Here is a 16,514-nt window from a genome sequence, read left to right on the forward strand (position 1 = left end):
TGCTTCCCTTTTCTGAATATTCTCTGTCCCCCAAGTAGCCTCTTTTATCTCCCATCCCCACTTTTCTGGACCAGACTGATCCCAATTAGATGTGAGACAATCTGTTGAAGTAATTTCCAATTATGTGTAAAGGATGTTACGGGGAAAGGGTGGCTTTAGCAACCTCTCCCCCGCTAGTTGTGACCACTGCAAATGTCTCAACATTGCCAGATGCACCTCTTGGTTGACAGTGAAGCTGCTCTGCTTGAGAACCACTTTTCTATTGACAATATGTCATCTCTTAAGGCTAGGGAGTGTATTAGTCACCTTTGTGTTACTACAAAGAAGTATCTGAGACAATTAGCTTATAGAGAGAAAAGGTTTACTTAGCTCACAATTTTGAGGATCTAAGATCTGGCAACCCATAGGTTTGGGGTTGATGGACTGTAATAGCAGGAGCACATGTTAGGGCAAGTAGTTATATCACAAGCAGTGAAGAAGTAGGAGGAAATAGAGGAGGAGAAGGAGAGAGAGGAGGAGAAGGAGAGGGAGGAGGGAGGAGAAGGAGGAGGAAGAGGAGGAGAGATGAGAGGGCAAATGGGCTGTGATTCTACAACCCCCAATTTAGGGCACACTCCCACTGACCTAGGAACTTCCCAGCAGACCCCCCCTGTAAAAGGTCCATAGCACCTCCTGGTACTGTCACCCTGGGGACCACACATTTGATGTGGACTTTTGAGGAATACTCATCCAAACTAATTCTAACAAAATATGCTCTTTCCAAAATACACTTGTCATTTTGTCTGTTTATCTGCCATCAGTTGAACTTCTCAGACCTCAGTAAATGTCTTTATAGCTGTCCTAGCTGGGTCCTTTTACAGGACAAGCACAATCTTAGGGGAAAAGAGTTGCCTTGGTGGTTGAGAGGAAAGTGAGCATAGATGATGGGTCAGATAAACTGAATTGAGGAGGCAGAACCCAGTTCTGCTGAGAAATCAGTGCTTGCTTAAGGAGCTGCATGGGCTGTTTTAGCCAGCAGAGGTCTCTATCTACTGTTAAGTGACTTCTGAAGAAATCTTAACTGCTGTGAGCCATTCTGCTCTTCACAAGGGGCATGGCTACCCTCTAGACACCAGTTTGTTCAGGTGAAGACCAGGACTTTGCTCTACCAGCCTCAAGAAATGTGGATGGGGCTTTGGTGAGAAAGGTATTGCAGCCCACATGTTTGGAGCTCTGTCTAGAGAATATGCTCCGTGGAAGTTCTTATTGTTGTGACTTGGGATTTCATGTGACAAGGAAGAACTTTCCACTTGACAAGAAAAAACTGCTGATCTCCTGTGTGCAAGCGAGGCAGCCATAAAGTAATTACGAGGCCAGAGCCTTATCTGAGAGCTGTAATGAAGCTAACAGTTTTGCAGAAAGTACAATAAAAATGTCTCTTGTCTATACCCCCAGAGGTATCTGGTGAGCAGCGCCAACTTACCTGGCCTTGGGCAACCTAGTGGGGGCATCCTAAGTTCTTTTTGGGTAAATTAAAAAACAGTTTCTAAGTCAATAGAGGATAACCGTTGTGATCAGGTAAATCTGACTTATCTGGTGCTCCTGTCCTAGGAATTAACTAACTACTTAATTGATTTATTGAAGCCCTAATTACTTTTCCAGGGGGAGATTATGGGTGGTAATACGGAATGGGTAACTCTCCCACAGGTTTGGCAGTCAAGCTAGGGCACATGCTTTGCACTAAAAAACAGTTGACATCAGTGTGCAGAGCACATGAGAGGCTGAAGCAGAAGCGACAGGATCCAAGCAACAGTGTCAGGATGGAGTGACTAGGGTTAGTATTTGGGACAGTCTTAGAGATGAGATGCTTTCTTAGTTGGAAGGTAGGAAGAAGTATGCAGCTAAATGCTTTTCTGTAGTCAGATGATACATTCCTTTGTATCCTGGTATCCCTGAATTGAAAAAAAAAAGTCAATCTAGGGTTTTAGAAGGCTAGATGGATGTTGTATTGTGTTGTTAGAAATGTTTGTGTGGATAGCGGAGAAGGTGTAAGTGGATCCCCAGTTTATCTGTTGAGTAGAGTTTTCAAACATTCTTTTATTGGCCAGTGGCTCCACCAGCAGTGACCTCTAACCTCAGCCACACTAGGAGGTGGAAATGAGGAGCCTTCCTTGCCTTTGAACTCTTCTTTGTACTCAGTTGAGTAGGAGTCTTTGAGGTGGCAGGAACATTTAGCATCTTCTTTTCTGTAGTCTTTAACACTCAGGGTTAGTTAAAGTATCAGTTTCTTTTCTGTCTATGGACACGTCTCCATTTATACACACCTTCTTGTTTGCCTAGTATGTCAAATGTTTGCTGTAGAGAAGCCCAGGAAGAGACAGTGGACTATTAAGGAAAGGCAAACACTGCTAAAGTAAATGCCATGCCTGTGGTACCCTTCCCCACTAGGGTTGTACTTAGACCTTGTTGTGTGACCAGAGCATCAGAGGTCACTGGAAAGCAGAATGTGTGTGCATACACATTGAACACATGATCTCATTCAGTCCATGCAGCCACTCCGCTGGAAAACTGAAGCTTGCCAGCCATAGAGCTGGCAAACAGATGGCAAAACTTGGACTTGAATTAAGATCTCTCCAACTCAAAAGTTCCTATGCTCTCCATCAAGATATATATCAAACTTGTGCTTGGTTTGTAGGTGAGCCCTATGAGGGGGCTCCTGTTTTTTTTCTTATTTACATACCATCTTAGCACATTGAATTACAATATTTGCTTTCTATAGTAGCAGTAGTTTTAGAAGCCACAGATTTGGAGGGGGAAAAGTGAGGTTCTCCTGAGAGGGGCATCTGCTTGACTGTATGAATTGGAAAGGTTAAAAACAGGACTGTCTGGGTTAGGGACTTAGCTCAGTGGAAGAGCGCTTGCCTGGCAAGTGCAAGGCTCTGAATTTCATCCTTAGCACTACACATACACAAAGACTCCTAGTGGAAAAAACAGGATTATCAGTATACTAGACACAAGCCCAGACAGTTTCACAGGCTTCCCAGAGACCTAGAATATCACTGGAATTTCATATTTTGGATTCTGGCACCCAATTGCCATCAGTTAGTGTGTGTGTGTGTGTGTGTGTGTGTGTGTGTGTGTGTGTGTGTGTGTGTGTGTGTGTGTGTGTGTGTGTGTGTGTACTGATCCTGGGGCTTAAACTCAGGGCTTGGGTGCCATCACTGAGCTTCTTTTTTTTTTTTTCCTCTCTCTAAAGTCTAATGTTCTACCACTTGAGCCACAGCTCTACTTTTGGCTTTTTTTGTAATTTAGTGGAGATAAGGGTCTCACAGACTTTACTGCCTGGTCTGGCTTTGAACCATGGTCTTTAGATCTCAGCCTCTCATTGAGAAGCCAGGATTAGAGGTATGAGCCACCAGCACATAGTTTGCCATCAGTTTTAACATGGAGTCTCTATCTCTTACCCCAAAAGCATCTTTAATGATGGGCATCATAAATCTTTATGTTAAGGCTTAATTTTCTTTAGCATACATGGGAACCTCACATATTACCTGAGGGTTCTGGTCCGGCTCTACAGGGACAATTATATGGTAGCCTGTGTCCTTGTCTCCCTTATCTCTCATCCTAGCCTACCACAATTTACAAAGCAGACTCTTTCAACAGAGGAAGGAGGCAGGCTATTAGGAGAGTAATCTGATTTTTTTATGTGAAGACCCTAAGGTTGAAGAGACTCAAAATAATCCCCCTAAGACCACACAGCATGGGAGGCAGGCGGGGCACATGCTAGTCTGCCTACAACTGTTCAGACCGCAGAGCCATTTGGCCCGGACTGTGAGTGAAACCAGCCTGAGCTCCCAATAATTCAAGCTGACTGCTTATTGACTAGTCTTCTTCCAGAGTGGTTGCTTGAGACAGAGAGACTGGGCATATCCCTGGAAATATATTAAGGTGAATGTGGAAAAGTTTTTACTTCTCATTTCCAGGATCAGTATTGGAATGTCTGTCGTTCTTACCTCCATCCCACCCCCACTCCCAAACTGTGAAATTAAGAATGTTTTTCTGTACATAAACAAGGCTCTCAGGGCTTCAAAAGAAATACCAGCTCTTCTCCAATTTATCCTTAAAATGCTACTGTATTATCTGGTTGCTGGTGTCTCACTCCTTTGATCCTTGCTATTCAGGAGGCTGAGATCATGAAGTCAGCCTGGTCAGAAAAGCATGAAAGTCCATGAGACTTTTATCTACAGTTAACCAGAAAAAATTGGAAGCAGAGCTGTGGTTCAAGTGGTAGAGCACCACACTTGAGCAAAAAAGCCAAGTGAGAATGTGAAGCCCTGAGTTCAAACCCCAGTATCAACACCCCCCAAAATCTATAGCTATCTATCTATATCTATATATATGCATACACACATATACATATACATATATACATATATATGAAGTAAAAGGACAGGAGGGAAAAAAATGGTAGAAAGTGAAGGAAGGGATGATATTGTCCACATAACATTGTACTTCTTACCTGACTCATGGAATTGTAGCCCCTTAGTACAACTCCTTAAAAATTTTAAAATTAAAAAAAAAAATTTAAAGTGGGCTGGGGATATGGCCTAGTGTCAAGAGTGCTTGCCTTGTATACATGAGGCCCTGGGTTTGATTCCCCAGCACCACATATACAGAAAATGGCCAGAAGTGGCGCTGTGGCCCAAGTGGCAGAGTGCTAGCCTTGAGCAAAAAGAAGCCAGGGACAGTGCTCAGGCCCTGAGTCCAAGCCCCAGGACAAGCCAAAAAAAATTTTTTTTTTTTTTAAATTTAAAGCTACTGCATCAGGCTGAGGGTATGTATCAGTGATAGAATATTTGCCTAGAATGCATGAGTCCCTGATTTCAAACCTCAGCACCACCAGAAAAAAGAAGCTTTGGCACCACTTCCCTATAAACAGAGCATCTGGACCAGGTCTGTGAAGTTTTCCCTGTGAAGAACCGTGGTTCTGGTTCTCATGCCAAATGAGGTCCTCTGGCTACTGGAACATCTTGGGCATGAGTATAATCACTTATGAGATAGTTTAAATTGCATAATCTGTTTTCAGTAGCACTGTGTACTTTGTGTTTCAGTTTTCCTGTGTGTATAAATCTGATGAAGGAGACTAGCCAATGCACAGTATTTAAAGCTGGATAAAATAAGGGCTTGTTTAATTGGAATTCCTAAGGAAGAACATTTTTTTGTGTGTATTTAGTTTTTAGTTTAGTTTTTTTTTTTCAACTTTGGTATTAAGAACCTTGGTGGAAAAAGACTTTTACCAAGTATCTGATGGGAAGCCAAGAAAAGCATTTTAATAGAACTGTCTCAAATTTATAGTGCACTGGGGCCTGTAAATAAATTTTCCTGTCTTTCAGGTTTGCGCTGATTTGCAGTTGTTTTGTATAGCTTTTGAGATTTAAATCCTCACAGTCCAGATGGAGAGACTATAAAGCTGCTTCCCCTGGCAGTCTTGGTATATCTTGTCACTGGACAAACATAACTGATCATTGTTTGGAACTCTTTCTGTAGAGGGTCATTTATCCTGCAGTAACACCAGTTTTAATTGCTTTTTTTCCCCTAGAGCAGCCCACTTCAGCAGGCTGTACATTTAGGGGAATTAGGATTCTTTATTTCACAGTGTAGACCATCAAGTAAATATATTCCAAGTATCCACTTAGTGTTGTGTTGGCATCCTGAGGAAGATGAAAAGAAAAAGGGCTTCAGGTCCTGCTTTTAAGAAAGGACCTCAGATTGCTGGCAAGAGTACTATCAGTAAGAGATGAATCACAAGGCCAGGAGTGGTGGGCTCTTGTTGTGCTGGGGAGTACCAGGAGTAATCCTAGGATGAGAATGGAGCAGGAGAAGGCAGTCTTGGCCCTGGGGATTCTGGGAGAGGAGGGAATGAGCTGTGCAGTGCAGCATTGTGCTGGGAGGTCCACCACTGCACTACTGGTTGAGTAGTATGGGTGAGCAAGGTGGGATAGCCTGGAGTAGGAGAACCAGCAACAAGGAACTTTGCAGAGAACTAGAAAAGTTGAGAGGAATGAACAGATGTGTGAAGAAAGAAGACTGTTAACTGATATTTAGAAAAAATTCTAGAAATTACCCATTGTATTCTCTACATTTCACAAATGTCTGGTAAGCCTTGAAGTTTCAGAATCTTAAGAGTGCATTGTTAGGGACAGAGTTGAGCAGGAAACCAGGCCTCCTGGCGCCTATTCCAGTGATTTTTGTTTTTAACATGGCATACTATGTATAGTGACTCCAGGGCAAGTAGGCAGGAATGATGATTTATTACTAGATCCCTAAGTTCAGTTAATTAATTGGTTACAATCGGTATTTTCTTTCTTAAATGGAACATAATAGGAAACTGTTAGAGAACATTATACACAGCTAAGGGTAAATATTTCTTGAACTCTTTGCTTCAGTTTTGAGTTGTTGGGCTGTAGCTGAGGTTATGGTAGTCCAGCATGCACAAAGAAAAATTGTTTTTTGAGTTGTGATATAAAATATATTTATGTGTTTTTAATTTTGGATTGTGAAGTTTGAAATATATCTTGGTAGAGAGCATAGGAACTTTAGAGTTGGAGAGATCTGAATTCAAGTCTGTTTTGCCATCTGTTTGCCAGCTCTATGGCACTGGGCAAACAAATTTTCCCAGGCTTCAGTTTTCCAGTAGAGTGGCTGCATGGGACTGAATGAGATCATGTGTTTAAAGCATGTGGCTTCTGGTCCCCTGCTCCATGCTGGCGGTCATTCTGGACAGCTCCCCTGGGCCTGAATTTGAATTTTGGAAGGAGATTCCTGGTAAGGAGCATGGGTTTTAAGGAACCACAGTAAGTTACCAGCACGGATGTATTATGCATTTGCTTCTGGGCTTGGAAACTTGAAACAGAATTTCATCCTGTGGGTTCCGTGTACTTTTTATATCTTGGCACGGAAGGATGTTCACCTCTCTGTTTTTGTGTTAGGATCAGAATGGCTTACAGGGAAACCAAAACCAGTGATTCCTTAGCTGGTCTTTTGTTTTAATCCACTGGCACATTTGTACTAAGTATTATTACTGTTTCTCCTTTTCAGTGAAATAATTTTATACTTCTGTTCTCTGCCAAATCATGATTTTTTTTGTGTATGTATGCTGGTGCTGTTCCTTAGGTTGGTTTTTTTTTTTTTTTTTTTTTTTTTTGCCAGTCCTGGAGCTTGGACTCGGCCTGAGCACTTTCTCTGGCTTCTTTTTGCTCAAGGCTAGCATTCTGCCACTATGAGCCACAGCGCCACTTCTGGCAGTTTTCTATATATGTGGTGTTGGGGAATCAAACCCAGGGCTTCATGTATTTGAGGCAAGCACTCTTGCCACTAGGCCATATTCCCAGCCCCGTCCCTTAGCTTTTCTACTCAAGGCTGGCACTCTACCACTTGAACCACATCTCTATTTCCAGTTTGCTGATGGTTAGTTGGAGATAAGAGCTTTGTAACTTTTCTGCCTCATCTGGCTTTGAACACTATCCTCAAATCTCCATCTCCTTAGTAGCTAAGATTATAGGTATGAGCCACTGGCACTTAGCTTGTTTTTATTCATTTTGTTGAACTGAAAAGTTAAAAAACAAAATAAACTTAGAGGAAATTAAATTCAGAGTTGATATCTGGATGGTGAACTGCTAAAGAGCTAGAGCTACTGGCTGTGAACTATAAACAAGGGCATTTACGGGAATTGGAAAGAAGTAGTCGGATATCGTGCAGAAACAGCAGTTGTTTCCATTTACTGGACAGAGAATGGATTCTAGCACATGATTTTCACACTGCCCTGTGAATGGATTCTAGCACATGATTTTCACACTGCCCCGTGTCTCCCCTTTCCTCTTCTGCTACCTCACCTCCATCCCCCGACCCCTTTCTCGCCAGCTCCATCCCATACTTGAAGCCTCACTGGAGTGACTCGAGGAGCCTCAGCTCCCAGATGATTCGATGATTCCGGCCAGGGGCTAACACACTCCCATAAATCTGAGGCTCATTTTAATGCCACGTTAAAACAGTGTGAGCGGCTGGTTTCCGTGGCCCCTGCCCTCTTTCTTTATGAGCTTCTTTGGCTCTTCTCTATAAAGAGGCCCTGTGGAGTCATTTGAAAGTTCTTATCAGTTTGCTGACAGCTATATGGGCCTTTCTGCTGAGGCCAGAAGCTCAGGCAGGCGTGTGAAACTTCTGATATTAAAATTGAAGAAAAATGCTAGGCAGGAAGGACACAATGGAAGAACAGTGATTTGTGGTTGAGAGAATAGCCAGAGAATTAACCTTTACAGCTCTGACCCCACCACTGGCCATTGACAGCCAGGAAATCAGGGCTAGGTTAAAGCACAAGGGGTTTTCCAGGGCTTCTGCTCTTACCCCAGAGCCCCAAATGCCATGCCCCCAGCAATTTGTGTCTCTGAACACAAGGCAGGCAAGCCTGGAGGGCTGGCCTGGCCAGGTAGCCTTTGTGTTTATTTCCTAAATGCAGTTTGACTGGCTAGTCCCTGCTAGCATGTCTTTGCCAGTGGCAGCCTGTCTCCATGTCCCTAGAGTTGCTGTTACCAAATTTAAAGGGGCCTTCCTAAGTTTGTTTTGCTGTCCCTTTTAGGCCAAATTCCTTGCCCTCAGTAATCTTCCTAGAGTGCTTCATGGAGACCCCAGGCCCTCCATAAATGTCAGCCTGCAATGCCTGGCCCTTTTTGCCCTGTCCTACACAGAGATTAGACAGGAGGCAACTCCTCCTTCTCTCTTACCACTTTTCCTTTCTTTGCTGGAGAACTCTTATAGCTAGCAGCTGAGGGGAAGGAAAAACCATTACCTGGACCAAGGCCAGTGGCTTGATGGGAGCTTCACAATCTTTGGCATCTTCTGCCCAGAATGTTTTTCCAGGCATTTTGAAAAGAGCATCCTTGCTCTCTTCTTTTTTCCACTTTCCAGTCTTGACTTGGCGGGGGAAGGGAGGAGAGGGGAGAGAGGTCATATGTCATTAGAAACTCCTTTGTCTCTTCCTGTTCTTCTGACTAAGCTTTAGTGATGATAAGCAAAATCCAATGGATATATGGATTATAAAATTATCCTGCACTCCTTTTTTGGAACACAAACACATTATATTTCCTTTTTCTAGTAGTTTTGGACATAAGCAATTTTGCTAAGAGTTGTTTAACTGGAGGTTAAGACAAAAATCAAGGAGTTAATTAAACATATACAGCTGCTAATCTAAGGTTGACATTGAGCAAACAATAAAAATACTGATTCATTTTATTACTCATGTGTTTCCTGAAGGGAGTGTAATTACGTACAAAAACCAAATGAACAACAAGACAAGAGACACAATGCCCCAAACTCCAAAGTCATTTTTGTATCCTTGGCTGGTAACTAAATTGGTCTTGTAATTAGTTAAGAAGCTTAATTTAGGACACTGAACTGGGAATAATTGGTTATACTCTAACACAGAAAATAATTTAAACATATGGGAAATTTTGGTAAATATATGATCCCAAAAGCATTTTTCATTGTGTAGCTCCTTTTAGAAGGTCAAGATGGGTAGAGTGGCCTCCAGTGGAGACAGTGCTTAGAGAACCTGACGTTGCCTAGTTATTTTTGGCTTGGTATAATTTATAGTTTTTCCTTAACACAATTTTATGATTCTGTGGAATAAGTCTTGGTAATGTATGATAATAATCACATGTTTTTATTTCACAGTCTTCTTTCCTTAAAGTCTGTTAATTCTGAATAAGATCAGATCTGGTAGAAGTGTAACTTCCTGTAAACCATTTCTGACAATGTAATTTTCTTTCTCCTAGATACTGAAGGGTTAATTTGTTATATTTACATGTTTGCTTACAAGCTGGGGATGCAGCTCAGTGGCTGAGCATTTGCCTAGGAGGCACGCTGTGAGTTTGATCTCTAGGACCACAGAAATAAATAGCGGTATATTCACTGTCTTTTTTTCCTGAGGTCTTTAATAGCAGGAAAGTAGTTCATTTGCTATCTTTTAGATTCCAGTACTTTTATTAGGAACCAGTGGTTTCTTTTCAAGTGTTTGAAGTTTTGAAGTCCATGTATGTATTGAAGTGATCTTAAATTTCAGGTTAATTTGGTTAGGCCTTGATGCTCTTAATATGTGTGTCATTTGTGTTTTAGAAAGACCTTTGAGCTTTTCTTGTGGTTTAAACCTGTTGGGGACTGGTACAGTAGTGTGGCATGCTGGCATTTGACTGGAAGAAGAAGCCTCAGAGCTGGTGGCAAGTCCAAGGACTGCAATGTAGTGCACAGGCCACAGTGGGCCAGTAGCACTTCCCTTCCCTAAGAGTAACTGAACACCTGTATTCCTCTAAAATTCATTGCCTAACATGCTGTAGGTAATTTTGCATGTGATGTGGCCACAAGTACAATCTTTGGTAGTCTTTACACTGCAAACTATAGAAGAGAAGGACATCTAGTCTACCAAAGTGATTTATTTATATTTATTTTTTAGCATTTTTTATTAAATTTTGTTGACAAGGTGTTGTGCAAAAGGGGTACAGTTACATAATAAGGCAGTGAGTACATTTCTTGTGATATCTTATACCCTCGTTTTTCTTTCCCTTCCCTACATCAGGTAGGCATATATACAATACCCAGTATACCAAAATCATATACAGTAACCATGTAGCTTACGCCAAAGGAGATTCACCTAGAATTTTAAATGTAACGTCAACAATAGAATCCTCCTGTGTCCTTCTCTTGGAGTTGTTTTTGCTTATCCTTGTCTGATTTATTTATTTATTTATTTATTTATTTATTTATTTATTTATTTATTTTTGGCCAGTCCTGGGCCTTGGACTCAGGGCCTGAGCACTGTCCCTGGCTTCTTCTTGCTCAAGGCTAGCACTCTGCCACTTGAGCCACAGTGCCACTTCTGGCCATTTTTTTGTATATGTGGTGCTGGGGAATTGAACCCAGGGCTTCATGTATATGAGGCAAGCATTCTTGCCACTAGGCCATATCCCCAGCCCCTACCCTTGGATAATATGATCGTATGTACATAGCTGTCGAACTATTGTGATCCACTGATAGGTCTGTTCGAGACCTTTTTATGTTTAGTAGTTATTTGGTTTTAGATACATAATGTAAGGTTGCTGACCCAAACCTGTGGAAATATCATTTGAAAAGAAGTTTTTTGTTTCGCAGACCTGGTCTCTACTGTCCCTCCTCCCCCCCCCCCCCCCCCCCCCCCGCCAACAGTCATATGTGATTTATTTTTTGTGCTGGTACTGGAGCTTTAACTCAGGTTCTTGTGCTCTTGCTCAGCCTTTTCCACTTATGAGGGCCTTTGCCTGGGTCATACTTCCATTTCTGGGTTGTTGGGGTTTTTTTTGGGGGGGGGTGTTTTTTTTTTTTTTGCTGGTTAATTGGAGATAAGAGTCTCCTGAATTTGTCTGCCTGGGGTTGCTCTGAACCACGATCCTCAGCCTTTTGAGTAGCTAGGATTATAGGTGTGAGTTACTATGCCCTGGCTCCAAAGTGACTTTTTAGGTAAGGTGAGGGAGGGATCGAATTCCCTGCACATTCACAGTGCACACAGCACTCTACTCTGAAGGGCTTTCTGGGCTGTAGTTTGGGGACATGGATCTCTGGAGAGATACTGCTCTAATAAATCACAGTCTCTCCCACTCATAAGCTCAGTTCATCCCTCAGGTGAGACAGGGCAGGGATATGACACCTCTCAGAGTTCCCTTGTACTGCCCATTGCTTTCCCCTCAGAATCCCCAGCAGAGCTTGTCTTAGTTAGCTGCAGTCAGAAGGCAGCAGGCAGTTAGCTCATAGAGGACTCAAGTGTCTGCTTGTATTGGATGGTGATGCATGGCCTTGGGAACAGGGTTCTTATCCTCCAGCCCCAGCTCTAAATGTATAGTGATAGTAGAAAGACCTTGGAGGTAACCTGATGGCTAACTTAATATTTATGTTACAAAAAAGATCCTACCAAAGATGGTCTCCTTGCCCTTGTCTGGAACTGTCTTCCATAGTGAGGCAAAAGAGGAGAGAGCCTCTTTCTAACATGGCTGTCCTGACGGTAGCTTTGGGGAGGAAGTGAGGTTTCAAGTTCTGCCCTGAGTCCCTGGGCATGGTAGGTGTGCGAGTGTTTTAATTAAAAGAAGCAGGCCTTTCAAGTGGGCCTGGTTGGAGTGAGGCTTGTTTTGTATTTTCCTTCTCTAGTCAAACAAACGTGTGGTTTCTTTCTCCCGGTTTTAACATAGCAAACATGGGAAATCTCACCCCAGGCAGATTCCTTTAGAGCTAGTTGACCCAAGTTATGCTCTTATTTATTTATTTTTGAGGACAGATCTTGATTAAAGGTTTCCAACCCACCTTTTGGCCCTTCCAGGGAACCAGCCAGGAAGGTGACGTAGTCAGCTGCTCACCTTTGAAGAAACTCCCTGTTCTGGTTTGGGAACAGTGTGGTCCAGAAGCAGACATAGAAAACTGGACTGGCAGAACCGAGTCTGTGGTCTCTTTGCTGAGGTTTGACCAAACATTGTTTTATTGGTCAGTGGCTCCTGCTTTAGTAACCTTTCACCCCTGTGACTCTTGGAGGTGCAAGCCCCTGGCCAGCCTTGCCTTTGAACTCCTCATGGCTCCTGCCTCCTCAAAGGCTTCTAGTCCTGGGCTTGTGTTTTGCTTAGGACCTTGCCTCCCAGCAGAGGCTCAGCAGTTGGGAAAACTGATCCACCCTTAGAACATTGACATATTTGAAGGTGATACCCCTGAGACTTGAAACTTATGGCTTTCTATTTCAGGAGCTGTCTGTCACATGTCAAGAAACAAGACTCAGCTACCCTGTTTTCCTTCTCACCCCCTCTTGTTTCCCTTAGGACAGGAGGTCACAACCCTGGAGTATTTCTGAAGAGTCCTCACAAAGTCTTCTCTTACCTTCAGTTCTTTTTGTCCCTTTTCTTCTAACTTTCTTCAACTAGCATTGATTTTGAAATTTTTCTTTTTGGAATAGGGCGAAAGCATGCAATGCAAATCACAAGTGGTCTGGGCACACAGTAGTGGAATGGGATAGTGTAGTGAAAGGAGCATAAGGCTTTAGTGTTCAATCCCAAACCACCCCTGGTTGTGTGGCAGCCCGACTGCACTTCCCACAGCCTCATTGATTCATTCTATTCTGTCTCCAGCAACAACCAGATCTTGTAAGAAGGCACAGAAAATTCACGATTGTTTACCCATGCCAGCTCAGTTCTTGCTTGAGGAGCAGGAGTAAAAGCAGGCAGATCTAGGGACCGTGCATATTAGGTGACTTCAGTTTAGCTTCTTTGGCAAGAAATCACTTGTCATTCTAAAAATGTTTAGTAGAAAACCCCTCTTCTACCCATGATGCCTTTAGCTTAGGCATGAACCTCGACAGAGGTCTTCAGCAGAGGGACTTCAATAGAGGTCCTTTGCTTTTCTAGAGTACAGATTGTATACTCTTAATAATAATATTGTTTTTGACAGAAAGAACAGTCTGGCAGGGTTTGGGTTCTTTTTCTTTTTAATGTTTCGGAGAAAGGCTATTTTTAAGCAGGTAGTCTGGTACGTTCTATGGCACTGAGTAGTGTTCTAATTGTTGTTCCACGCTCACATTTCCCAAGTGGCTAAATGAAGGGGAGAATTACATTTCCGTTAACAACTGGGCCTACTGTTGGACTGGGCCCTTTTTCAGGATGTTGTTAATTCTCTTAAAGAAGAGGAAGGCAACTTTAGAGTAGGAGGCCTGAGAGATTACAAGAATTTAAGACAGGCAATTAAAAAGTGTTAAACTTGTGGCTGGGTGTGATAGTACATTCCTATATCCCAAATACTACATAAGCAGCAATAAGGAGGTTTATGGTTCAAGGCCAGCCCAATAGTAAGGCCTCATCTCAGTCTATAAGCCAGGTGTGGTGGTATGTGCCTGTCATTTTAGCAACTCAGGAAGCATAGTAAAAGGATCCCAGTTTGAGGTTAGTCCTAGGCAAGAAAACCCTATCCAAAAAATGACTAAAGCAAAAAGGGGCTGGGATGTGTGGCTCAAGTGGTAGAGCACTTGCCTAGCAAGCAGCGAGTCCATGAGTTCACACCACAGTACTGCAAAATAAATAAATAAAACTTGTTTATGAAGTTATTTTTTGTTGTTTGTTTAGAACGCCATTGAACTGTGATAATCATGTGAAACATTTTAAAAGGCTACATTGGGTAAGATAGTATACACAGTTTAGAGAGTTATACAAACTCTGGTCTTTGTTCTCTAGCAGCCAACAGTCTCAAGGGGTAAGTATGTGTCACTTGATAATGTCTGTTTCAGTCTAATAGGATTACTATAGCTAAAGTATATAATACCATAATCTGAATGACTTAAGTGTCAGAAATGTATTTCTCACAGTTCTGCTAAACCAAGTCAAAGATGAAGATACTGTCAGGGTTGAGATTCTCTAAAGCCTCTCTTCAATGGCTGCCCTCCTGCTATCCCTTCACATGTGATCTGTCTGAGCATGTGCACCTCTGTGTATTCAAATTCTCTATCTATCTATCTATCTAACAAAATTTCAAATTCTCTTCCTGTAAGCAATTTTTTTTCAAATTCTCTTCTTTTTTTTTTTTTTTTGCCAGTCCTGGGCCTTGGACTCAGGGCCTGAGCACTGTCCCTGGCTTCTTCCTGCTCAAGGCTAGCACTCTGCCACTTGAGCCACAGCGCCGCTTCTGGCTGTTTTCTGTATATGTGGTGCTGGGGAATCGAACCTAGGGCCTCGTGTATCCGAGGCAGGCACTCTTGCCACTAGGCTATATCCCCAGCCCCGCAAATTCTCTTCTTAACAGCTCATTTTAACTTAGTTACCTCCTTAAATATTCTTTTTCCAAATATAGTCACATTAGTGTATTGTGGATGACAGCTTCAGCATATGACCTTTGGGTTAGACACAGATTGGCTTATAATAACATATAGGTGAGATATAAGAACCAAAGATAATAGTTGTCAATTAGCAGCTCAATTAAGGAAATGCTTTGCTCTCCATTGTGCAGTTCACTCCTGAGGTGTTTTTCCTAATGCCTCTTAAGTAGTACTACTATAGGGCCAGAAAGGAGTGGGAGCTTGAGAGGACTGATGCTTTAAGCCACCTCGTTTCACCATGCATGGAAACACTGAGAACTGAAAACAAAACTCAGCATTCAAAAGGTGATTCTGCTGTAGACGCTGCCCAGTAGTATCTGGCAAGTCTACTATGAAAAGTTCAACATAACGTCACAGTTGTTTTGTTGTTGTCTTATTATATCAGTGGAATGATTATTAGGTGTGTGTTTTTCTATTGTTGTTTTTCTTTTCTTTGAGACAGGGTTCTTACCATGTAACATCACAAAACTCGTGATGCTGGCTGGCACTTTTCAGTATTCTCAGTGTGTAACTTTATACTAGTCATTTGCCATCAAACACCTCCATTTTGTTATCTGTTTGTTTTCATATTCTCTATTAAGAACTAACTCCCAACTGTGTTAGAATGACCATGGAAAGAGCCTCAGGGTTAAAGTGGGTATTATATTACCTAGACAACTACTCTAAATACTGAAGGAACTTCTTGATTAGGGTTATTCTCTGGAAGGTCTTCTACCATCATTTAAGAGACAGAGCAGTTTTTGCAGTGTGGTGGTTCAGGAGCTACATGCCTCTCTTAATTTAGCCCAGAGCATAGGACTGGGGCTGGGAAAAGGGGAGCTGCTGAGAAGCTAAACCACCGCGGTGGTAAGAATCTCTAGTCACTGGTTGCTTCCTTTAGTATGTTCTGCAAGACTCCAACTAGCATCTGCCCTGGTGCTGCCTTGGTTAAATCTGGTAGCCCAGGGAAAAGTAGGACCAATAACCCCACAAGGGTGTCAGTGCCTCAATTTTCTCATCATAAAATAGGCACAATTTCCTTGGGCTGTGAGCATTAAGTTAAGCAATACAGCACTTTAAACAGCATCCGCTATATAGTAAGTGCCTTGTTTAATTAATAGACCCACTGAATTCCTGCTTTATGCTAGGTTTATTTCCAAGTCCTGGGGCTGTACCAGTGAACAGAGCCCACAAAAACCTCTGCCTATGCAAAGCTTGCCTTCCCCAAGGGAGGGGGTGAGTGTTGGATGGTGATGATGGGGATGATGCCATCTTAATCTGTTTTCATTCTACTTGTGTATTTGTTTCTTCCTTCCTACTATCATATGACAGAGAGAACAGTCAGGAATCCCCATTGTGCATTTAATTCCCTTTGCCTCATGTTCTGCATTCTTTTTCTAGTGAGAACTAGGTGTTTAAACTCTCTTGTATCATCCACATAATCTGATAGCATGTAAACTTGGGAATTTATAAATATGTACTGGCCTTTGAAAAAATACTTTTTCTTATTAAAAAGCTTGTGAACTTAAGTGAGTACATGTTTATCATTCAGGCTTCCTTGGACTTTTGTAATTATTCAAGGCTATTGCTGTAGACATTTTCCCTGGTGGAAGTGACTACATGTTAATGCTTTACTCAC

At 42.3% G+C, this 16,514-nt stretch overlaps 1 protein-coding gene across 1 annotated transcript in view; it reads left to right on the plus strand.

Moving 5' to 3' along the window:
- Window positions 1-16,514, plus strand: part of Ext2 (exostosin glycosyltransferase 2) — a 126,642-nt gene that overhangs the window by 28,404 nt on the left and 81,724 nt on the right.

The sequence above is a fragment of the Perognathus longimembris genome, chromosome 13 (genome assembly GCF_023159225.1).
Source record: "Perognathus longimembris pacificus isolate PPM17 chromosome 13, ASM2315922v1, whole genome shotgun sequence".
Taxonomy (NCBI): domain Eukaryota; kingdom Metazoa; phylum Chordata; class Mammalia; order Rodentia; family Heteromyidae; genus Perognathus; species Perognathus longimembris.